At 41.5% G+C, this 25,156-nt stretch overlaps 2 long non-coding RNA genes across 2 annotated transcripts; both read right to left on the bottom strand.

Moving 5' to 3' along the window:
* Positions 1 to 4,841: 4,841 nt before the first annotated feature.
* Positions 4,842 to 6,725, bottom strand: LOC308095996. Its single transcript, XR_013934097.1, has 3 exons — positions 6,643 to 6,725; positions 5,261 to 5,400; positions 4,842 to 4,901 (listed from the first exon to the last, which is right to left on the bottom strand). It is a non-coding gene; the product is annotated as an uncharacterized lncRNA (long non-coding RNA).
* Positions 6,726 to 7,688: 963 nt separating this feature from the next.
* On the bottom strand, positions 7,689 to 10,002 carry LOC308094988. The gene is made up of 3 exons (XR_013934004.1): positions 9,939 to 10,002; positions 7,887 to 7,924; positions 7,689 to 7,757 (listed from the first exon to the last, which is right to left on the bottom strand). It is a non-coding gene; the product is annotated as an uncharacterized lncRNA (long non-coding RNA).
* Positions 10,003 to 25,156: the final 15,154 nt, after the last annotated feature.

The following is a 25,156-nucleotide window of genomic DNA, read 5'->3' as shown; positions in this document are numbered from 1 at the left end:
CTCCATCATTTAGCTAGGGACCACCTGGAACCCCCTCAAGGACCACTGGTGGTCCCCGGACCACTGGTTGAAAACCACTGATTTAACTCATTCACTGCCGAGGACGCGACTTATGACGACTGATGATCCAAGCACCACCGATTCCTGGGCCTCTCTCTTCCGGTATCTCCAGACAGCAGCTCGATGGAAACTCCCAGGTAGATGCGGGCACACAGGAAGTCATGGTCGCAGATGAGCCTGTTGAGCTGTTTGCACACCATAAATGGTATGGGCCCCCTCAGAGATTGCAAGATAAGACTCCAACAATCCTGCAGATAAAAGTTGACTATGCATATATGCGAGACATTATGAAATTGGAAACAAGACGAGACACTTAAGGTAAACAGATGCAACACCTCGGCCATTCTGTCGACCACAGTGTGCCCCCCCCCCCCCTGTAATAAAGAAAGTCACTTCTGTGGGGCACGTGGCAGAAGGTCCTGGGTTCGATTCCCGCCGGGGACGCTGTGGGCGCTGGGGGTGTGTTCTCTCCTCCGCGTCATCAGTGCCCATACTCTAGGTAGGGGGTTGGCGAAAGGGCCTTTCTGTGGAGTTTGCATGTTCTCCCTGTGTCCCCTAGGGTAGGTACCCTCAGAAAAAACATGCAGTAATCCTGGTCCTGGTCTCCTGGAACTGCTTGGAATAATGTGTTCCTTCCACGCGCTACGTCCTACCGGGGAAACTCCCCCCTGTCAGGTGATAAGAAGTAGCCTGCTCACTCCTCATGCATTGACGGAAGCATGAGCTCAGTTTGGGGCTCTCCCCAGGCTGGCAGAGGGAGAGTAGTGTCAAGGATTACAGCTTAGGCAATTGGCACTGGGTGAAAAAATGTGTTACAAAATCGTGGGATTAAAAAAAAAAAAGGGGGGAAAAAAAGAAAGTAACTTCGAGGTATCTATATGACAGGAGGAGCAATCAGCGGTCGCAGTGGAAGAGTCAACAATAGCATGCATTGTATGTATGTAGGTTTACAACACGTGCCGAGCGATTACGCGTCGCAGTATCTTCCTTGCTTTAAAGTGATTTGTAAAACCTTGCACATACATACACAGGACGAAAAGGAACTCTCCACCATAGGAAAAACTAAATCCCGAACGGTAATACATGGAGGTGCATTGGTTATGTTATAATAATAACACATCCAATGTAAGCGCATGGTGAATATTGTAAACAAAGCACAGTGACACTGAAACAAGCAGTCCTCTGTGTATATGTTATCGAGTGGTTTAGCACGGGACTCAGCCAATCAGAATCAAGGATTTGGGACTATCCGTTTTAGAATAGATTTTTTTTCCACACCTCACCACCTGACCTCCACACATGTGTTTTATCCACCACATTATCCGCTTCATTTCAGCGTATTTGTTCATATTTGTTAGTACAGCTGATCACAGGGGCCAAGTCACAGCTAGAAGGTACTGGGTTCGATTCCCACTGGGGACACTGTGGGCGCTGTGGGCGTGTTTAAAAATAGTGGGTAAAAAAAACAAAACAACAACATTGTGTAATTGGGGCACTGTTAATTGGCATAACTCCAAATTGGGAGGAAACTAGGGTAAAAAAACGATTGCCTACTCTAAATCAATCAAGCAATCAAAAAAAACATTGAGGAAATACCTCTTGGACCAATTGTTACAAAAGGAGAAATGTGGCCCTTTGAGGATGTTATGTTGTATGTTCTTCTCACCAGAAAGTTTGTGACGTGTTCAAAACTGTATACGTGGGAGGAGAATTCACGTTCTTCCAGGTTCATCTCACAGAGTAAACATAAGGATCTCCACGGTCCCAAGCCGGATTTGTGTTGAACTAGAAACTGCACACCTGGCAGGGAAAGAAGACATGTACCGAGAAAATTGGACAAAAAATTATCAAGACCAGTGTTCCTTAAAAGTGTGGTCCAGGGACCCCCAGGCGTCCTAGAGGGTGGCGGAGATCTGCACACTTTTCTAGTTATAGTTATGATTATATTTACGCTTATAGTGCTTGTTGTCTACAGCCCTTTAGAGCAGTGGTTCCCAACCAGTGGTCCCGGGACCACCAGTGGTCCTTGAGGGGGTTCCAGGGGGTCCCCGGTCAAATTAATAGTTAGGAACCAAATTGACCCTTATGTGTCTGTAACTCTGAGAGTGTACAAATGAACAGTAATGATGATGATAAAGTGTATATTGGGACCCCCAAGTGATCAAAATGGTTGAGTCCCTGGCGTATCTTTTCAAATGGGGGTCCGTGTGGGCTAATATGTGTCAATTTGGGGGTCCTTGACACGAAAAAGGTTGAAAACTACTGCTTTAGAGTGTTTGCAGTGGTACTCACCCAGCTGAGGATATTTGAGGCTGCCCTGCAGCTCATCAAATGTGATGATCTTTGGAACTATATGCGTGCACACAAAAACAGAACATGTCATTTTAAAACAACGCAAACATTATTTAGATCAGGGATGTCAAACTCGTGATCCGCGGGCATTTTGCGCCCCGCGGAGAGGTCACCGTTTGGATCCCAGAGATGGAGAGGAGCAGCGGGGTCGGAACGTGATCGGAAAAGATCCATTAGATCCACATTTACATTACATTACAATCATTTAGCAGACGCCAGGGACGCAGCCATGGGTGGGCCTGGGTGGGCCGTGGCCCACCCACATAGAGAGCTGGCCAATCGATTTAGCAAAAAAACATGTTTGGGAATTAATTTTTTTAAATTTTCTTATAATTAATTTTTGGATACAAAAAATCGGTAAAATCAGGCAGAAATAAGAATTAAATAACATAACCCTAACCCAACCCTAAAACCGAAATAAAGTAACAAAAAAACGCCCAAAAACGCCCAATATCCGCAATATGCGCGCGCACGGGTCGGGGACACATGCACGTGCGCTGCGCGCGCACGAGCTGGGCCTGAGCCTATACTTGCGTTCTGGCTGCCACACTGGCAGATGCTTTTATCCAAAGCGACTTACAATAAGTGCATTCAACATAGGTAGGGAACGAAACTACTAATCACCAGAAGTCTTAAGTGCATTCTCTTCTAAAACAAGCAACTAAGAATTAGTAGAATACCTAGTGCTGAGGTAAAAGTGCAATATATCAGCTACCTACTTTCTTAAACCGATGAGACAAAATAGGAAAATCAAATGAGCAAGAGCTAAAGCAAATAAGTGTATCGAAACCGGCCCGTTCTCTTCCTTGTAATTCCATTTGGAAGAGTGGCTTTTCTTTTGCTTTTTGCCCACAACTATAAGGAACGGATTATCGTGGCGGCTCTTTTAAAGCGATCGGGGGGGATCGATCATACTGGAGATAAATATTCTATGATTTTTAGGTTAGTGAAAACACTTGAAAATCACTGGCAGTGGGTATAGCAAATTATGTTTTATTTATGGCTTAAAATCACTAACCTTCATACCAGTCAAAGCAGAAGTTGTCCAGAATCCTGCAGACTGTCAAAGAGTCATTAGAAACCATTAAGACAGTTTAAGACAGTGGGGTGGAGGTTGTTCCTCAGACACACGCTCTCTGACACGCCCCAAAATGTTTGAGGACATGGCCAGTATACTCACCATGCTGATAGTCATCACTGAACATGCTAAAAACCCTGCTCGGGAGATCAATTATCTGTAAAAAGGTCAAAATGAAGAACATTTTACAGATTTACTGCAGTACATCACAGTCCTTAACCCTTTAAGACCGGGAAAAGCATCTGGCATTTTAGATTTTAACCACTTTAAAGAGGTGGTGCCATGGTTTTGCACTTTTTCTGTTTTTCATGTGTCAATGAGGTTGATAGAACTTCATTAAGCCCCCTGGTGGTGTTTTTATGGTGTTTTATGTCTTCTCTGACTATTTTGAGTTTCTACCAGGAGGCTGAAACCTTGAGGGTCAAACGTGCCAATAGAAAAACAGCCCTTTAGTGACATAGTAAAAATATACCCTCCCCCTCATTATCATAACACAACAGGTGTGGGCATGAGGAGGAGGAAGGACTAGGACAGGTGGGTGGTGCTAAGGTGGTGGAGGAGGTGCTAAGGTGAGAACCAGGTATACTTAATGAACTGGAGGCGTGTCCACATAAAAACATAATTTCAACAATTTCTGTACACTTTTTTGAAAAAAATCTTCCTCCTAGTATAACCATAATACTATTTTCAGAAAAATCGAGAAGATTTTTGCAAATCTTTTGGGGGGGGGGGGGGAGGGGGGGGGGGGCTGAATATATATATATTTAAAGATTTCAACAAATTGTCAAGATCTTTAAAAAATAGCAGATCTACAAGCTCGTAGCGCAGCACTTGGTGCCACGCTACGAGCTTGTAGAACAAAATCTTAAAATGACACAGATGCGTTCCCGGTCTTAATGGGTTAAAGCCAAGCCCCCAGAACCCAGTGGTTTCATTGAAGCCAAATGGACATGCTGGCCATTCATGGTACTGCAGGCCTGGGGCCTCAACATGAACGAGCGAAAACGGTTTCGACCAATGGGCTCGACTCACGAGCGTGCGCACGGGGCTGCGCGCTTCTGTGACGCAAAACGCGTCACATCTGTGACGAATTGGGCCCATAATAGGCCGCGCCCACCAAATTTCCAACCCGGAAGAAGGGGTGATTTAGGCCCATGCGCTGGGTGAGCAACTCAATGCAAGTGGATGGGAGGAGATTTCGGGTGCCCTCTCTATTATTTTTAACTCTATGGTTAAAGCACATTGAAAGTCATTGATCCTCATGTAAGGCCGCGGCTATATTTGCCATTTTTACCTTGAGCCTCATGTGTTCAGGTCCTTGAGCATTCTCCTCCTCCCAGGCCAATGATTTGAGGTCCTTCGTAACCGCAGCCCTCCAGGCAAATGGTAAACGAGCAGGATTCTGGTGCATCTAGAGAAGAGAACAAACAGAAAGCCCCATGGTGACGTGTTATTTATTATCCCACTATAATGACAACGACTGAAAAAGCAATTCCATGCTCCGTTAGTGGTGCAGTATGTGACCATTAAATAGAAGGAACCCTGGCCAGAAGAATTATACGGAATTTGTATACTGCCAAGATTAAAGGGATATTCCACCGCGCCTCAAGCCGAAGTCAGGCTGAGCTCAGGAGCGGACACTATAACTGAATAAAGAAGGCACTGGAGCAACTCGCAAAATGGCAAAATGTTAGACTAAAAAGTGATGATACTGTACAAGTGGTTCAAATCAGAATTTTACCCAAAACTGAACAGAATCAACGGGCTTACCAGAGTCTGTTTGATGTGTCCTGGATGAGTCAGGTGGCGTCTGAGCTGGGAGACAGGGAACAACCACTGGCAAACCAGGCACATGCAAAGAGGCATGACCGTAGCTCGGCTGCAGACATACGTCACAATATGAAGAAGACCTTGCCAAAAAAAATGCTATATTCATTACCATTTAAGGACAATAGACATTTGTATAGTAGAGTCCGAAACTGCACTTCTCTGGCTCAGATGTTTTGGCGATTGATTTGATTTCTATCGACCTTTAAAAAAAAGATTTAGCCCCCAGCTCCCTCGCAAAAATCCTGGCATTTTTTTCCACAGGGCCAGGTGAGTGAAAATGAAACTATTGAACCAGAGCACCTCCAATCAAATATGAAGACACTAATTCATATAATTCATTCAAAGGATTCCAATTCAACTTTATGTTTTGACATCATTTTGACCCATAAATCCATACAAGGCGACCCCTACTCCAGCATGGCCTGGGACATTATGGATTGAGTACACAATGAACAAAGGCAACACAATGAACTGGCTCTCCATCCTCCAGAATGAGAAGTAGCTGCTGGTGCACTCCAGAGATGTTAACAACGTGGCTCGAATACAGGCAGCTCACAACTCCTGGCCAACCGAAAATAAGCTAAGAAGCACAGTGAATGTGGCCCAAAACAGATGCAAAAGATGAGCAGTGTGCACGTGTGCTGAAACTGGTTGGAGTTTGACTCCTACCCATTTGACCCAGCCTCACCCACCCTCCACATGGCCCCCATCCATCCGACACATGGATGGGGCCCATATTGGATTCTTTGGTCACAAAGACGTGACCCGAATCACAACAATCACATCATTCATCGTTGTCATCACAAATCACAATGATGTCAGAACATCAAAATTGATGTCAGAATTGGAATCCTTGTGGTTGAATTATATGAAAAAATGTGTCTTCATATATGATTCTGGTTCAAAAGTTACATTTTCACGCTGGCGCCAGCTAGGGGCCATTTTGGATTAGATGAAAATGGCGGGATTTCGCGAGGGACCTGGGGGCTAAATCTTTCTTAAAAAGTCAAATCAATCATCAAAACATCTTAGCCACTTCAGTCCTATAAACATTTCTTCCTGTCCTATATACAAATCTTTTGAAAATATTTTCAAAAGATTGTAATACATTTACAAACTTGTGAAATGGGACATTCTGCATAATGAGTACTTTCTACTTTTGGTACATTGGTACATTTTGATGCCAATGCTTTTGTACTTTTACTCAAGTAAATTTTGAATTTATAACAGAGTATTTCTATATTGCAGTATTGATACTTTTCCTTAAGTAAAAAATGAGTCGGCCTACTTTTTCCACCACTGTAGAATGCAGCCCAACTCACCGATGACTGGCTCAGCCCGCAGTGTTCTCCTGATGTACTGGAATTCGGTGGTGATATTTATGTTGTAGATATTGTTGCACACTATGATATAAGCAAGCATCAATTAAGCGTTACAATTTACAGTCAACGACAAAAGAATGACATAATGATTGTCTGCTAGTTTAAGCAGCACTCCTCCACCACGACAGGATCTCATTTAGGTTTTTTTATACGTTTTTTTTATCCCACGATTTTGCAACCCTTTTTCACCCAGTGCCAATTGTCTAAGTAATCCTGGGCGCTACACTCCTCCTGCCAGCCTAGGGAGCCCAGAGCCGAGCTCATGCCTCCTTCAATGCATAGAGCCAACTAGCCTTCTTATCACCTGACAGGGGGGAATTTCCCCGGTAGGACGTAGCGCGTGGAAGGAACACATTATTCCAACCAGTTCCTTTCCCCTCCATCAGGCGCCCCGGCAATCAAGCGGGAGGCGGTATACAGAAGCGACCAGGATTACGGCATGTTTTTGTGAAGGTACCTACCCTAGGAGGCACGGGAGAACATGGGGTATGGGCGGTGATGACGCGGAGGAGAGGACACGCCCCCCAGTGCCCACAGTGTCTATCATGATAATGCCTCTTTGCATATGCCTGGTTTGCCAGTGGTTGTTCCCTGTCTCCAGACGCTCTAGAGAATCGAACCCAGGACCTTCTAGCTGTGAGGTGACAGCGCTACCGACTGCGCCACGGTGCATGGATCTCATTTTGAATAATAATAAATCATACCTGGTTCATGCTGCTCCAGTTCATCTGCTGTGATTGTAGAACAGAGGGTTGAGAATAAACAAGATGCATCAATGTCACATACATTTAACATTTAATATTTAACAACAGACCATGAGATATAACAGGGTATATTATACTGTAGTACCGTCTGTAACGAAGATTGCCTGCATGTTCTGTGGACAGAAAGACAGACAGATGTTTTATTGGGACACATTTAATCAAGTTCTGGTCAAGTTAATTCATTAATATTCTAACTTGTGAACATATGTAAATATGGCTCACCTGCTTGTGTTCACTACCTTGCAGGTGAAAAAAATATTCATGAGGCTCTGTGACCTCAAATTTGCAGACCTGATCGAGAGTCAAAATAGGTTTATACCAGCAGTTCACTGGATTATCTTACATTGTTCTACATGGCCTTATAGGAAGAGGCAATTAAGTACAATGTAGTAATGATGTCAGGATTATTTTCATATTCACCTGGCAGCGCAGTAGGCAAAACGTTACTGGACGCTTTGCTGTGCAAAGAAAATACAAAAAACAAAAGCAATATGAGTATGCAGATATTAACCCATTAAGACCGGGAACGCATCTATGTCATTTTAAGATTTATTTGGCTATTAAAAAATATGAGCTTGTAGATCTGCTATTTTTTTTAAATCGTGGAAAATTTGTGCAAATCTTTGAATCTATATTTTTTAAAGCGAAAATGTTTAACTCAAATCTTTGCTTCTGGGGGATTCTACAAAATGTGTTCTAAATCCTAACAGTTAAAAAAAACCTCATGTTGCTATAATCAGTGGTTCTCAAACTTGTTCATGTCAAGGGGGGTTCTACCATGGGGTGGACAGGAGAAGTAGGGTTGGTATAATCCTAAAGGAAGAGCATACCAACAGAGAGTTAAGGAGAATGTCAGACAGAGTGACTCGCGCACACGCACACACACACACACACACACACACACACACACACACACACACACACACACACACACACACACACACACACACACACACACACACACACACACACACACACACACACACACACACACACACACACACACACACACACACACACACACACACTCCAGTTTGGAGACAGTAGTTGGAGGCTCTGTATTGGTGGGATGATGTGCTGTCATTTCACCACCAGGGGGCTCAGCAGTAGCTAAACAAAACAAGTCAGATTGAGGTAAAAAAAACAAAACAGCAACACCACACAAATATATTATTAATCTGTATTATAGAAAGCTTCCAAGAGAAGTCAGACACAAACATTAGCTGTCAGTTCAAGTTGTACCAAAACACAGGTCTACTAGCCGTCTTCATCTCTACCGTTGATACATAGAATTTTATTTTGTATTTTTTATCATGTGTACTGTATAATAATAATAATAATCTTTATTTGTATAGCGCTTTTTAAAAACAAGTTTACAAAGTGCTTCACAACACAACCCACAACAGACAGTGTGGGGAAAACAAAACAAAAAACAGAAAAACAAGACACAGACAGTTCATTTAACAAATACAACAGCAAAGAAAGCAGAAAACAACAATAGAGGCCATACAATGGAGTCCTCAGATGGGTATAGTGCTCTAGTTAAACGCCATTCTAAAAAAAGTGGGTTTTTAGACAAGTTTTAAATGGCCAGTGAGGTAGCTTGTCTAACTTCCAGAGGAAGATTATTCCATGAAAGTGGAGCTCTAACAGCAAATGCTCTACCCCCTTCTGTGACCATGTTAGATGTTTGAACATCAAGCAACAGCTGGTCTGATGATCTAAGGTTGCGGGAAGGGATGTAAGGTGGCAAAAGGTCTGAGATATAGGCAGGTGCAAGGCTGTTTCGTGATTTAAAAACAAACAATAATATTTTAAAATCAATTCTTAAAAACACAGGTAGCCAGTGTAGTGAGGCCAGAACAGGGGTGATATGGTCACATTTTCTGGTTCTAGTAAGCACCCTAGCTGCAGTATTTTGGACCAGTTGAAGGCGGTTGATGTTTTTTTGAGGGAGACCGGAAAAAAGGGAGTTACAGTAGTCCAGGTGATTTGTGACGATGTCTGGAGTGTCATTAAATAATGTCTTGTCTTGTCAGTAAAGCTACAGTTCATTATCTTATTTGAGTTTTTTTTGTGCTGTCCAGGTGCCTGGTACCAAAAGATAAGGTCAGGTCATGTACCAGTCAGATCTCTCTCTCTCTCTCTTTTCTCTCTCTCTCTGTGTGTGTGTGTGTGTGTGTGTGTGTGTGTGTCTCTCTCTCTAGCACTCCCTCTCTCTCTTATATCTGGGGGCATCAGGCACGCGACCCTGGTTGGGGTCACTTAAGGTTCAAAGAGAAAACGAGTCGAGTGTCCCCTCATGTTCACACACACACACACACACACACACACACACACACACACACACACACACACACACACACACACACACACACACACACACACACACACACACACACACACACACACACACACACACACACACACACACACACACACACACACACACACACACACACACACACACACCTTCTTCCAGCTTGGAGACTGCAGTTGGAGGCTCTGTATTGGTGGGATGATGTGCTGTTATGTCACCACCATGGGGCTCAGCAGCAGCTTTAAAATGATAACAGAAAAAACTAATCACGATTGAGATAAAGAAACCCCTCCACAAATAATAGCTATATATACTTGATTTTTTATTCCACCTACTTGCCATTTGTAAAAGAGATTCATAATTAATCCACCTACCAGTGTTGATTTCGCAGACTAAAACTGTGACGAAAAATGTTCGTCAACTACCTTTTCTCACTGACGAAAACTAAATAAAAACTAAGCTATGATGACTAAGACTAAGACTAAATATATTGACAATTTCGTCAACAAATAAAAGCTAGACCAAAATGTTAGGGAGGGACTGGGCGAGATGAGATCCAGTAGAACTAAAAGACAAGTCATTTTATGTTTGGTTGCGCTCGGGTGTTGCGCTCTGAAAATAGCAGATCTACAAGCTCACAACGCGTCGCGGTGTGAGCTTGTAGATCTGCTATTTTCAGCATGCAACCAAGTGTAAAATCAGCCATAACGACGCCATCAAGGCACCACCAACATACATTTTAGTCGACTAAATCAACTGTAGTTTTAAAAACTAAAACCTTTCAGATTACTAAAATATGACTAAAACTAAATGGAATTTTATTCAAAAGACTATGACTAAAACTAAATCACAATTTGCTGTCAAAATCAACACTGGTATGTACTGTGTGACAGTTATCCTTTTAACAGCTTATGGGTAACTGACAAATGGGTATAGTCTAGTCTGTCACTGGTGACTTCCTTGGATTGTTTCCAGACGTGCTAAATATACACAAAGTCATTGGTTTGTGTGTGACCTCTTGACCTGAGTTTAAAGTCATCGATACAAGTCCACATAAAGGAGAAACATACAGGGACACATAAAGGAGAAACATACAGGGACACACATAGGAGAAACATACAGGGACACATAAAGGAGAAACATACAGGGACACATATAGGAGAAACATACAGGGACACATATAGGTGCAGTAAGGTTACATTCACAAAATCATGGTGCAATATTGTTGTTGTTTTTTTTTTTTCAAATAGGAGAGGGCCTTACCTTTCTGAAGCTTTTGTACCATTTTCTGTAGGTAGAAAACAAGAGACAGGATTAGTAATGGTTAGTTTCCACACCGTCACACGGCGAAGTATAAATCAGGCTCATGCCGTTTCACAACTGTAATGATTTCTTTTCTCTAGGTCATTCAAAGTCTGTTCAGATGATGTGGATGAGAGAAGTTCATTGTGTTCAGATGATGTGGATGAGAGACGTTCATTGTGTTCAGATGGTGTGGATGAGAGAAGTTCATTGTGTTCAGATGATGTGGATGAGAGAAGTTCATTGTGTTCAGATGGTGTGGATGAGAGAAGTTCATTGTGTTCAGATGATGTGGATGAGAGAAGTTCATTGTGTTCAGATGGTGTGGATGAGAGAAGTTCATTGTGTTCAGATGATGTGGATGAGAGACGTTCATTGTGTTCAGATGGTGTGGATGAGAGAAGTTCATTGTGTTCAGATGATGTGGATGAGAGAAGTTCATTGTGTTCAGATGGTGTGGATGAGAGAAGTTCATTGTGTTCAGATGATGTGGATGAGAGAAGTTCATTGTGTTCAGATGGTGTGGATGAGAGAAGTTCATTGTGTTCAGATGGTGTGGATGAGAGAAGTTCATTGTGTTCAGATGGTGTGGATGAGAGAAGTTCATTGTGTTCAGATGATGTGGATGAGAGAAGTTCATTGTGTTCAGATGATGTGGATGAGAGAAGTTCATTGTGTTCAGATGATGTGGATGAGAGAAGTTCATTGTGTTCAGATGGTGTGGATGAGAGAAGTTCATTGTGTTCAGATGATGTGGATGAGAGAAGTTCATTTGAAAACACAAAGTGAGGTTTCAGTTATAGCAGCATAGAAAAAGGAGTCTCAAACAAGCGTCCAAGTTCAAAGCGTTCTGACTTTATTAAGAGACAAACAGTCATATATATATTGTCGTATAAAAGTAAAGTTTCAAAATATTATATATATATTTGTATATTTTATTAAAGTTTATGAGCGGTTGGCACATGCAAGGTTCATATTGCCAGAGTAAAGGTCACAGGACTCACACCTTATTAGAATAGAGAAGACAGGGTATAGTGTGTTTGCGATCATGAGTTGTTTTGCAGAAGAACGTAAAGAAAGGTCGAACATGATTGATAAGCAGAAAGCACGGCGGAGAGACGAACACAGAGCATTGGCTTCTCAGATCATCGGACTTCCCACACCAACACTTTCTGAACAAATGACACTGAGCATCCCCTGTAATCGCTACTTCCAACCCATGCCATCTGGACGAAGATAAAGAACCTTGAAGTGGGAAAAGGTTCGTTTTAGCAGGAGTTTTGTCCTCTCAGCCATTGTGGCATTAAACAAAGTGCCTTGCCGATAGGATGGTTTTTGTGTGTATAGTGGGGGGCCATTGTGGCGCCTTACCCCTAATGTTTTTGCCATTTTTTACTTTTTTTTTTTTTAACATTATAAAATAGTTCAAATAGCTGATTTACAAGCTCACACAGTGTCAATCAGGGGTCATCGCCATGCTGGCTTGTGGTGGACTTTTTTTTCTTTTTTCATTTTTTGCCATGGACATACAAATTGAGCGGACAATAATATTAACAGAAACACATAAAGAGCTAACCCTGAATGACCATAACAGGTCTGTAACTCTGAGAGTGTACAAATGGAACCAAATGGGTCCATTTGGTACCCCCATAACTCTCAGAGTTATGGGGGTCCTTTAAAATAAAAGGCTTGAGAACCACTAGTACTAGTGTGCCATAGTGACAAAGTAAATCAGTGTCGTACATATTCTGAAAACCTGGAGACTGACGTTCAATAATTGGGTCTTATGATCAAAATGAGAACATTATAATGTTATGTAAAAAAAATAAAATCTAACACATGTCCGTGTACGGACATATTGATGACCCCTGGTGTCAATGTAGATCGGCTAGTTGAACTATTTTAAAATGTTTTTCAAAATAGTAAAAAAAAAGGCAAAACAAAAAATTATAATTAGGGATAAGGGGTAAGGCGGCGAGCAAGATATTGTTTTGGTGTTGTTTTGTGCTACATGGTTATGTTTTTCTGTTGAACAGACTGTGAAGACAAATATCCCTGTGGGGACAATAACAACCTATTATTATTATTAATCTACATACCGGCTGTGTCCTTGTCTTTCTTGGTTTATTGACATTTTTGTTGGAGTAAACGGTCTCTGTGTTAGACGTATCATGCACCCAGCCAGGGTCATTCCTATGTTCATTTGCGCTGTTGACACTTAGTGAGACGGTGACGGTGTGGAAGGTTGTTTAAATCCATGCGCTACTGTGTTGTTCCACAGTTGAAGGCTCTGTCTCGCGGGCACAAACGTGCACGTACTGTAGGTCACGTGCATGTGCATGTGCGGGGCTCGAGACGTGCGTGCAGCAAAAAAAAAAGCTTAGCTCCACTCTGTGTTAAATTTGACAGCACATTTTTATTTAGTTTTAGTCTACTAAATCTACAGTTGATTTAGTCGACAAAAACAACATTTTGGCGGCCCGTGATGGGCGTCGTAATGCCCGATTTATACTTAGCTGTGTGCCAAAAATAGCCGATCTACAAGCGTCGCAGACTTGCAGACGCGTTGTCGTGAGCTTGTAGATCGGCTATTTTCGGAGTGAGATACCCGCGTGCAAAGACCAAGCATGAAATGACTGTCTTATAGTTCTACTGGATCTCTTCTCCACTAGTCTCCACTGTCATGCCGGTATATGAACATATCGGGATTGTTTATGGTTATGTCTGAGTCATAGTGACATGTCATGCCGGTATATGGGCATATCGGGATTGTTTATGGTTATGTCTGAGTCATAGTGACATGTCATGCCGGTATATGGGCATATCGGGTTTGTTTATGGTTATGTCTGAGTGTTGTGAATATTATACAATGTATGTATGTGTGCAATACATGCGTTGCGAACATGCCATCATCTCACACAACGCATGCGTTGTGACCTTTGACCACCTTAACGCGTCTTTGATTGCTCTGCACCGCCGGCAGTGGTGGAAAAAGTAATCAAATGTTTTACTTAAGTAAAAGTGTCAATACTGCAGATACTCTGTTACACGTAAAAGTCCGGAATCAAAAATGTACTCGAGTAAATGTACAAAAGTATTGGTATCAAAATGTACTTAAAGTACCAAAAGTAGAAAGTACTCATTGAGCTCACAATGTGTCGCATCGCGACGCATTGTGAGCTTGTAGATCTGCTATTTTCAAATAGACGAAATGTATATAGGGCTGAAGTTGTTAATGTATGTTTTGTAATGATAATCAAAATCTACTAAGTTAATTAGTGAGTGAAGTGTTCAAATAAATGTAGTGGAGTAAAAGTACTATGCAGAGGGTGCCAAACCATCTCTGACGGAGGCCTCATAAAGTTCATTTCCTGTCCCTTTGACACTCTCACGTTTCTTGGTGAGACGTTGGTGTAGAACCGTTGACATGTTTACAGAAAAGGGCACGTTATCTACAAGATTCATCTACCAGCCGTCAGCACTCGTTGCTCAACTTGGGTCTCTGAGACCACAGCACATCCTGAAGCCGTACATCTGTCTGTCAGCCAGGCAATGGGGGAAAGTAACTAAGTACATTTACTTAAGTGCAGTACTTAAGTAAATGTACTTAGTTACTTTCCGCCACTGCCTCCTGGGAGGAATCAATTGGCATAACGACTAAATTGGGGAGAAAAATAGGTAGAAAGCACGATAAACGAAAAAAAGATTAGTGTGAGTTTTGGACAAAATCTGTAGTAGTAGCAAAAAGTGTGTTTTGAAGAAAATGCAAAATGCCGTAAAATCTGCCATTTAGGATGCCCTCAGTGGTTCCTCTTAGGGTTGGGTATTGCCTACAACCTCATAATACAATAAGTATCACGATATAGAGGTCACAATATGATATTGTATGCATTGCGATACATTTTTAGATTTAGAAAAATAACCATGTCCTACATAATTTTCTACAACAACTCTTCTTTATAGAAGAGCTGGCCCGAACACCTACGTCGCACTGCCGTTCCGACCAATATTTTTTAAAGCTAATATTTTTAACTCAAATCTTTGCTTCTGGGGGGTCCCTGGAACAACATATTTTGAGATGGGGGTCCACGGCCAAATACATATCCTTTTGGGGCCCCAGACATGAAAAAGTTTGAGAACCACTGATTATAGCAACATGAGTTTTTTCAAAAAACTGTTAGGATTTAGAAGACATTTGTAGAATCCCCCAGAAGCAAAGACTTGAGTTAAAAATGTTCGCTTTAAAAATATATATATTTATTCAAAGATTTGCACAAATTCTCACGATCTACAAGCTCAGCCAAAGTATGGAATATGGTTAAAGTGGTTAAAATCTAAAATGACAGATGCTTTCCCGGTCTTAATGGGTTAAAACAAATAGCAGTACCTTAAAATGTATTCTAAAATGGATAGGGAGCCAGTGAAGGGCAGCTAAAACAGGGGTTATAATGTTGTGGTCATATTTCTTTGTGCCGGTAAAGGAGATGAGCAACTGTCATTTTGCACCAGCTGCAAGCACCTAATCAGTGGTATAAGTAACATTTACTAAAGTACAATTTTGAGGTACTGTATGGGTTAGCGCCCCAGCCTGTGTCTTCCGTGAGGAAGAAGCCCAACAAACCCACGCTGAGGCCTTTAGGAGGGCCATTCAAGCAAACCGCAAGTGGAGCTAATACCATTAGACGGCCCAATCTAGTGGTATCGGCCCAAGGAACCATCACGCCAGAAGGAAATGTTTGGATCGGGATGGTGCAGAGGATCTGGTACAGCGCTCAGGTCCTGGACCTGGTGAGACGAAGGAGGAGCCCGGCCAGGAGGCCACCCACAGAGCCTAGTCCCTCCACGTGCCAGAGCCTCCCCCGAGTTCCGGCAGAGTAGTTCTGGAGAAGCGGACTGATTGGCCCTGTCTTTCCCTATAGGACTGACCGTGGGTAGCTACCTGGGACGTAAGTTGGGGCTTGATCAACCCTGGCTGGGTCACCTGGGTGTAGTGCTGCACGATTCTTGCTCAAATGTGAATCACGATTTTCCTCCATAAGAATTGAGATCACGATTCTCACACAATTCTCTTGTAAATATAAAAATATTAAGCAAAAAATAATAATAATAATTGAAAAAAAAATCGTCATAATTTAAAATCGAGATTGCATAGGTGTCTGAATCGAGATCACGATATTTTTTTGATTAATCGTGCAGCACGGCGAGGGTGTATGTTGCGAGACCCGAAACACCCTATGACCCCAGTCTACAACACTGATGATACGTCCCAGGTGCATCCATGTGATGTATTCTTTATATTTCTTTAACCACTTCAGCCCTATATATATTTCGGCCATTTGAAAATAGCCGATCTACAAGCTCACAATGCGTCGTGATGCCAGATTTCTTTATACATTTTGAACTTGTGAAATGGGACATTGTGCACATGAGTACTTTACTTTTGGTACTTTATGTTGGATACTTTTGTACTTTTACTCATGTCAATTTTGAACTCTGGACTTTTACTTGCAACAGAGTATTTCTACATTGCAATATTGATACTTTTACTTAAGTAAAACATTGGAGTACTTTTTCCAGCACTGCACCTAATAGAAGACTGATCAATGCCGGTACATAGAGGGAATTGCAGTATAGTCCAATCTGGAGGAAACAAAGGCATGATTAATTGCCATCTCCAGTTGTGTGGGTGGAAGATAGATAAGGTTTAACCTTGGCGAGGAGACGTAACCGGAGAAAACTGGTTTTGACAACAGAACCGATCTGTGCTGTGGAAAATAACCCCAAGGTTTCTTATTCTTTTACAGAAGAGCAAAATAATGAAGGCTGCCGAGGGTGCTGGGGGTCAATAATGTTTTGGCCAAATATGATTGCTTCCGTTTTATTTCATCATTGGGGTTGAAAAAGATCCCGTTCATCCAGGTCTTTATGTCATCCAAACTGTCTAAACTAAAGAGTGGCTTAAATGGATCACTGGAGTTGGTTTGAACCCATTTAAGACTTGAGGCCGATTCAAAAAAGATTCTTCTAAATCCTAACAAGTTTTCTGAAAAACTTATGTTGCTATGGTGCTCAAACTTTTTTCATGTCAAGCACCCCCAAAATTATATGTATTTGGCCACGGACCCCCACCTCAAAATATTTTTGTTCCAGGGACCTCCGGAAGCAAAGATTTTAGTTAAAAATGTTTGCTTTAAAAAATATATACTAAATTAAAAGATTTGCAGAAATGTTCTCGTTTTGTAAAAAGTAGCAGATCTACAAGCTTGTATTTTTGAATAGCCAACCAATGTGCTATACACACACACACACACACACACACACACACACACACACACACACACACACACACACACACACACACACACACACACACACACACACACACACACACACACACACACACACACACACACACACACACACACACACACACACACACACACAATCTAAAATAACACAAATACTTTCCCGGTTTTAATGGGTTAAGGGGGAGGTAAACTCGAACGTCAATTTGGCATTGTATTAGTCAGTGGTTCTCAAAGTGGGGTCAGGGGACCCCCAGGGGTCCTTGGCGGGGTTCCAAGCGGAACCCCAGCAAAATTGTTGATAGTAAGGGATGGACCTTTACAGATCTGTAACTCTGGGAGTGTATTTGTACACCCTCAGAGTTACGGGTCATTTAGTCAGCTTTTAGCAATTTCAACACCCGACCGCGGGTGACAGCATTACTGGCGATGGGCCTGCAATGGGAAAACAAGGAAAGGTGGGCACCAAAACATTCTGGGCACCTTGGAAGAGTGGGCACAAGGGAAATGTGGGCACCCGGAAGACTGGGCACCGGGAAAACTGGGCACTAGGGAGAGTGTACACTAGGGCACTTTACGGGGAGAAGACTGGGCACCGGGAAACCCGGGAAACAACGCCTCGCAATGCGAGGCGTTGTGAGCTTGTAGATCAGCTATTTTTTTAAAATGTTTGCCTCTTTCTTATCTTACTTGACAATTTGGCCAATTTTTGACCAGTTTTCATAGTAGGTACAGGCTATAGTTTGTTGATTACTTTTGATGCAGTAATGGTATTCTTTCTTTTGTTACTTTAAGGTATTAAATAGGCTTAAATCGTCACTGACTGTTGTCAATTGTCTGGGGGTCCCGACCCACAGGTTGAGAACCACTGGATTAATTGATTGAATACTCTATTAACAGTTTGCAAATAAATAGTACAGTGGTACGATTATACAATATGATGCTAAAAGGATAACACAAAAAGCCCTATGGGGGAGTTTCCATTGTGGTCCTGTGTATTCAATTCATCAAGACATTTAAAGAGACATACAATAATATACAAGACATCATCAACATTAGTAGCAATAAACATGTACATGTACAGTAAACAATGGGAGGGGTCATTTATATGGTGTTAAGCTTAGAAGACTTTTCTAGGACCAGTTACTCATTGCAGACAGGTGCTCTTTTATAGCAGTTTTGAAGGAAGGTAAGGACTCAGAGTCACACTTGGTGGAAAGTAACTAAGTAAATGTACTCAAGTACACAATTTGATGGTACTTTTACTTTACTGAAGTATTTCAAATTTTCAGTACTTTTACTTCTACTCCACTACATCTCAGAGGCAAATGTTACATTAACCACTTCAGCCAATATCAATTTCGGCCATTTGAAAATGGCAGATCTACAAGCTCACAAGCTTGTAGATCTGCTATTTTCAAAAGATTTTTTATACATTTTTTGAAAACTTGTGAAAGGGGACATTCTGCATAATGAGTAGTACTTTCTAATTTTGGTACTTTAAGTACATTTTGATACCAATACTTTTTGTACTTTTACTCAAGTGAATTTAGAATTCCGGACTATTACTTGTATAGTAGAGTATTTCTACATTGCAGTGTTGATACTTTTACTTTTTAAGTAAACAATGTGAGTACTTTTTCCACCACTGTTATTATTATTATTATTATTATTTCATACCTTTTGATATCGATGTCTATTAGATCTCAGATGGACCTTGAAGGAGGCGATAGAGGGACAGTCCACAAGACAGATCTGACAGAAAGAAAAAAAACATAAACAACGTTCTACATCAGCTATAATACTAGTCCTAATGGAAAACAGCACCGTACAGTCACATTTAAAACATTTTAACACGAGAAAAAAACTAAACAAAAAAAACTGACAAGTGTATTAGTTCAGGGGTCTTCAACGTTTTTAGGCCAAGGACCCCCTAGCTGAAAGAGAGATGAAGCAGGGACCCCCTCGATATTGTATACAATTGTGTTTCAGATAAACATTTGCTGCTCTTTTTTCCATCTACACTTATAACTCTTTGCCAAAAATAGCAGATCTACAAGCTCACAACGCCTCGCGCTGCGAGGCGTTGTGAGCTTGTAGATCTGCTATTTTTGGCTTAAGTTCTCCTCAGAATAGGGATGCTAGGGTTCAAGTGGTTAATGTAAAAAAAAAAAAATCATATCACACAAAGATTTGGCGGACCCCCTGTAGTAACTCTGAGGACCCCCTAGGGGTCCCGGACCCCCTGTTGAAGACCCCTGTATTAGTTAATGTTTCCCTACCTGACAGACTGAGAACAGTCCTGGAGGAGACATCATGCTGAAAGTAATACTTTATACTTTCTAATCTAAACGGATCCGACCAAAGCTGATCAGAGAAAACTCTTCATTCCTGCATCATGATGACTCATGGAGAGATAACGGTCCGTGTGTGTCTGATAATAAACTTATATATATATAATATAAACCTATAGGCCTAATGCCAGTGATAAAAGTCACTTATTGGTTTGTTTTGCGCCGCAAACGGACCACCAATGATGCCATGTCTGTCTGTTGTGGTTCATGGGTTTTAAACAATGACTGAACGCATGGGAGGGGAGGGATCAGTCATATAGAGGCGGAGCCGGTGGCCTCCTAACCCCTCCCTAAACCCCTCCCCAAACCCCTCCCCTAAACCCTCCCCAAAACAAAATACACATGGGCCAGTGGTTCTCAACCTGTGGGTCGGGACCCCCAGGTCCCCACACGGCCACATGGGGGGGGCGGGGGGGGGTGCCCAGATGACAGTGAGGTGACATTTTAAGGACTTTTAAGACCTTTTTAAAACTTAAAAAAAAGAAAGAAAGAGCATTACTGCGTCAAAAGTAATCAACAAACTATATAAAAACTGGTCAAACATTGATTGGCCAAATTGTGACTGAGGCAAAATTGTGAAAATAGCAGATCTACAAGCTCACAACGCCTGGCAATGCCTAATCAAATGTGATTATTTTGGGGGGTCCCCAGTTCAAATGTGATTATTTTGGGGGGTCCCCAGTTCAAATATTATTTTGGGGGGTCCCCAGTTCAAATATTATATTGGCGGGGTCCCCTGTTCAAATATTATTTTGGGGGGTTGTGGCCTGAAAAGGTTGAAAACCACTGACATACTGTAGGCTACTGTGGAGATGATAGGTTTCATGACAAGAAGTTAATATCCTGATGTTAGAAGTGGAATCAACAACCCAGATTAAATGCTCTCTAAATTATCATCTGTGTGGATCATTTGTAGGCTATATCAGGGGTTCCCAAAGTTGGGGTCTGACGGTGGGGTCGCGAAATTATTTTATTTTAATTTAAATTCAACAGAATGGATGAAATACAACCTAAAATGATTACAAATAGTACATTTTACCATTTTAATACATTTTAAATGCGCACCGAACGTGCAAGTTTATGTGCATAAATTACCTCCAGGTTTGGGTGGGGTCGCGAGTCAATGGCCCCCTTATTTTGGGGTCGCGGGCTGAAAAGTTTGGGAACCCATGGGCTATATACTTCGACAGGCTATTGCACGCTTTACAAAGAAGTGATGCTTGTGAAAAATTATTTAGGCTGGGATTATTTGGCATTATTATGCCAAATTATTTATTTACAAATAAATAAATACTATTTTTTTTTTTTTAAACATTTTTAAATAAAATAAAATCTTTGTTTTGTAAAGATACAAATTTGTAAATAATAATGTATACATTTCTCATGAAATGTAAAAGTAAATCTGCAATAGGCTCTATGCACAGCAGCCAAAGAAATTGGGCCTCTTCCTTCCTTCCTTCCTTCCTTCACAGGTGTTAGGCCTACCAATGATACTAATGAACGCTCTGTTCCATTCTGGGTCAGGGTGGGTGACTGGGTGCAGACATTGTGCATGTTGGCTCACTGGAAACACTCTGCTACACCAGTGGGTCTCAAAGTGTGGTCCAGGGACCCTATGGTTCATTGAGGGGGTTCCAAATGGACCCTTACATGTGTGTAGATCTGAGAGTGTACAAATGTACAATACATTTGTACACTCTCAGAGTAATAGGGGTCCTTGAGATGTAAAGGTTTGAGAACCACTAAATGGAACAGAGCCTTCATTAGTATCATTGGTAACACCTGTGAGGGAAGTAAGGAAGAGGACCAATTTCTTTCCACAATATGGTTTCTGTGCATTGAGTCTATTCTGCATCATGTTACCAACAACAGCATTCGTTGTTTGCCCTACGAAAAGCCTACAGGTGGCTGTAATTCGAAACTGGCCCCTGTAAAAGTCAAAACCTAGTTCACACTCATTTAAGATTTCCACATAAATGTGCCAATGTCTTTGGCAATGACCTCCACTAGGTGGCAGTGTTGTTCCAGTTAGATAATAAAAGTAACTCTTTGAGTCTAGACTAGAGGCCATGAGGTCAGTGAAATGTTTGTTCAGCACAAGATCAGCCTCGACTTTTCCTAATAAGATACAGTGCATCGCTTGTAAGTTCATTTTGTCTCATTGTGCTCTTCATTTGGTTAAAAATACATGGATGTCAAGTCATGATGTTTGTATTAATAATGTTAAAATGCTAAGAAATGTGATATCCTAGTTTGCTGCCTTACCTGTATTATTGGGTAATGCTAATTCAAGGCAAGCATAGATACATTACATGTTTAATATTGACATACTTGATTCAGTACATGCTGACTGTACTTTGAGGTATGGAGAACAGTGTTTTACTGTACATTTTCTGTTTCTGATGTTAAAACAGAGCAAAAGAAGGAGCAAGGTCATCCTTTCTTCATGTCACACCCACCTTGCCAAGAATCCATTCACCAACCATGTCACTCAACAGCAGGTCTGCTCGGCTGCCAACCCTCCTGGATCCTGCAGGAGTCTCCTGAATGTCGACCACATCCCCTTCTGGACTCCTGGATCATTTCTCCTGGATTTGGTATCAAATTCACCAGAACACAGAAAATTACATCAATGCTAAAACAAATCGTGGGGGACGACCCCCAAACCCCCTTTTTGGGGGGTGTGGTCAGTGTATGCAATCATACAGCGAGATTAACTTTTAAGTGATGAGGTGAGGCTACAGTTCATTGACTATCAAATGATGGTAACATTCTACCTCTAAGAGAAACTCTAGGGGATTTGAACTTCAGTGAGTTTTAATATTATCCTCTAAAACACATTTTAGAGCCTTGGACTGTGCTAAATGTTGACTAATTACTTGACTAGTGTCATAGTAAATTACTGTCATACATATTTTTTGAAGAAAACCTGGAGACTGACATTCAGTAATTGGGTCTTATGATCAAAATAAGAACATTATAATGTGTGAAAACTAGGAGTCTCTATTTGCCACGGACGAGGTCAAGTCTTACGGTCATATTGACCCTGACCCCTGGAACTAATGGTAGAGGGAGCACAACTCAAGGTTGAAGAGGCTCGCATACAAGCTAAGATATCAGTGAGCGTGTGACAGTAACATAAGAAAGAAGCAGCAGCAGCACAAGCAGAGGCTAAAGTTCACCAGGAGGCTGTAGGATCAAATAGTGAAAGCAGCAAGAGGGGAAATGGACGATACAGGCAGCACACAGGAGCATTACCATCAGTCCCAGTCTCACCGGTCATGAGAACCCACCAGACCTTGAACCATACACGCCATCCCTAGGAGGACTGCCCCCCCCATTAGGTCTTATACACAGCCTGAAGTCGGACCATTTGTAGGTTTGCCTCCCGTTAGCCTATCCATAAATGCATAAAAGCCTGCTGACACTCGACGTGGACTCAACATTAAGCCTATAGCAGCATACAGGGGAACACCTCTAACATTAAGGGCTCTTACAACAGCAGCAGTGGCAAAACTGGCAGTGGTGTTCAAGCAGCACAGCAGACTGAATGGTCAACGCTCAGTGGTCCATCAACAGTTCAAAGGTTAGCCCATGGAAAATACATTTTCAGGTGGGTTGAAAATGTCAGCCAATCAAGAGAGTACCCATTTATCAGCTTCAATTGTACAGTGTTCCAGTTTGTCTGCTTATGCATGTGTCATCACTTCCAATTTATCCTGTATGATCTTCTCTCCTAATTAGATAAAATTGGTATCCCGACCCAACCTGAAAATGCGTTCTGTTTAGAGACGGGGAGACCCCCGTTAATGAAAAAAACACTATAGCAATGAGTAGGCCTACAATCACAAAATAGGTATTCAACACTTTTAACAAAGGAAAATTACCTTTACATTTCTTATTCTATAAATCGTGTGCACATTTTCCCCCTAATTTACACTACTACTTGTTACTTGTGATCTTATTAATGCCATCTGAGAAGCAGCATAGAGCCATTGCTAGTTGGGTTGGTAAATGTGTAAACACTTTGTTTTTCCACACATACAGTAAATGCTGCAAACCAACCAAGTACTTTTCGCAGGAATAAAACACGTCAACCTACTTTAATGATTCAACCAATATATTGTTTTTCAAACACAGTAACTCACTGTTCAACATATACAAATACACTCATGAGTGGGGCCCATTTATGGAAATGATTTTTTAAAATCTTGCACTGAATGCTGTAATCAAGATTAAAACCAAAAAGGCTTGAAATATTTCACTTTGTTTAATGAATCTAGAATATTGAAAGTCTCACACATTGAATTACATTACTACAACCTTTCCATGATATATATATATATATATTTGTTTACATGCACGTGTATATAAACTTTAATTAACAAACAGGGGTTAGGTTACAAAAAAACTAATAGTAACCCTATCTCAAAATATATAAAATATTCTTCAAAAGGACCCAATCTCAATATAAAACAAAAATATAAACAAATGTAGGCTGAAAAGACACAAATGCCGTTTATGACATGGCTCGAACACAAATAAGGTCATAAACATAAGAAACTAAATGTTGCACACCAATAGCAAAAAAACAAAACACTTGTGCAGCCGCTTAGCGCTGCTTAGAGGCGAGCAGAAGACGGGGCATCATGTGTGTCAGCTGTGGGGCAGATCACAAAAAATACAGTTTGTCTGCCAGCTGGATGGACGGCTCGGCATGCAGATGCTGGCCAGACAGGAACGCCAGCTTGTGGGCTTGCCTGCAGTCCCTGGCCTATGGGGGGTACAGAGGAAAACATATTTATCTTTTTAAAGCGGGAAACCGGTTTGCAAAAACAGCGTTCACATGTCTTATCGTTGCTGTCGGGCAGAAAGCTCTGATCTCCATGTTCTAACTGTATTCTGTCACTGTAGCAATGTACCTAAAACAAACTGTTTTACTGATGTGTTTACCGACAAGATATATAAAAATCAATCACTTTGCTAATTGCAACACTACTTTTGTAGTATATCGATATCGTGTTGAATGTCTGTGTGCTTGTTTCTATGTGGGAAGAACAAAATGACGCCCTAAAGATAGATTGGGTGAGCATAAAACTACCGTACCATCCGAACAAACAACCCAAATTACCCCATGGCTGTTCACTATAATGGAGAAGGACATGGGGAGCCCCTCCTCTCTTAAAGCTGTGGTCTTAGAAGTCATTCCTAATGACATTAGAGGTGGTGATAGATTTAAAAAAAAAAACTGCTTCAAAAGGGAGACTTTCTGGATTGTCACTCTACAAGCTCCGGGCCTAAATGATGAAGTTGACTTTTTGCCGTTCTTGTAGGCGATTTTCTGATATTGTGATTGGGCATTTTTTGTCTCCCCGGGTTAACTGTTTTTATTGGTGTTGGTTTAGTCAC

The sequence above is a fragment of the Gymnoscopelus braueri genome, assembly GCF_963280865.1.
Source record: "Gymnoscopelus braueri genome assembly, chromosome: 11".
In the NCBI taxonomy this organism is placed as follows: Eukaryota; Metazoa; Chordata; class Actinopteri; order Myctophiformes; family Myctophidae; genus Gymnoscopelus; species Gymnoscopelus braueri.
Note: the sequence above shows the minus strand (reverse complement) of the source record. Positions and strands in the feature narration are given on the sequence as shown.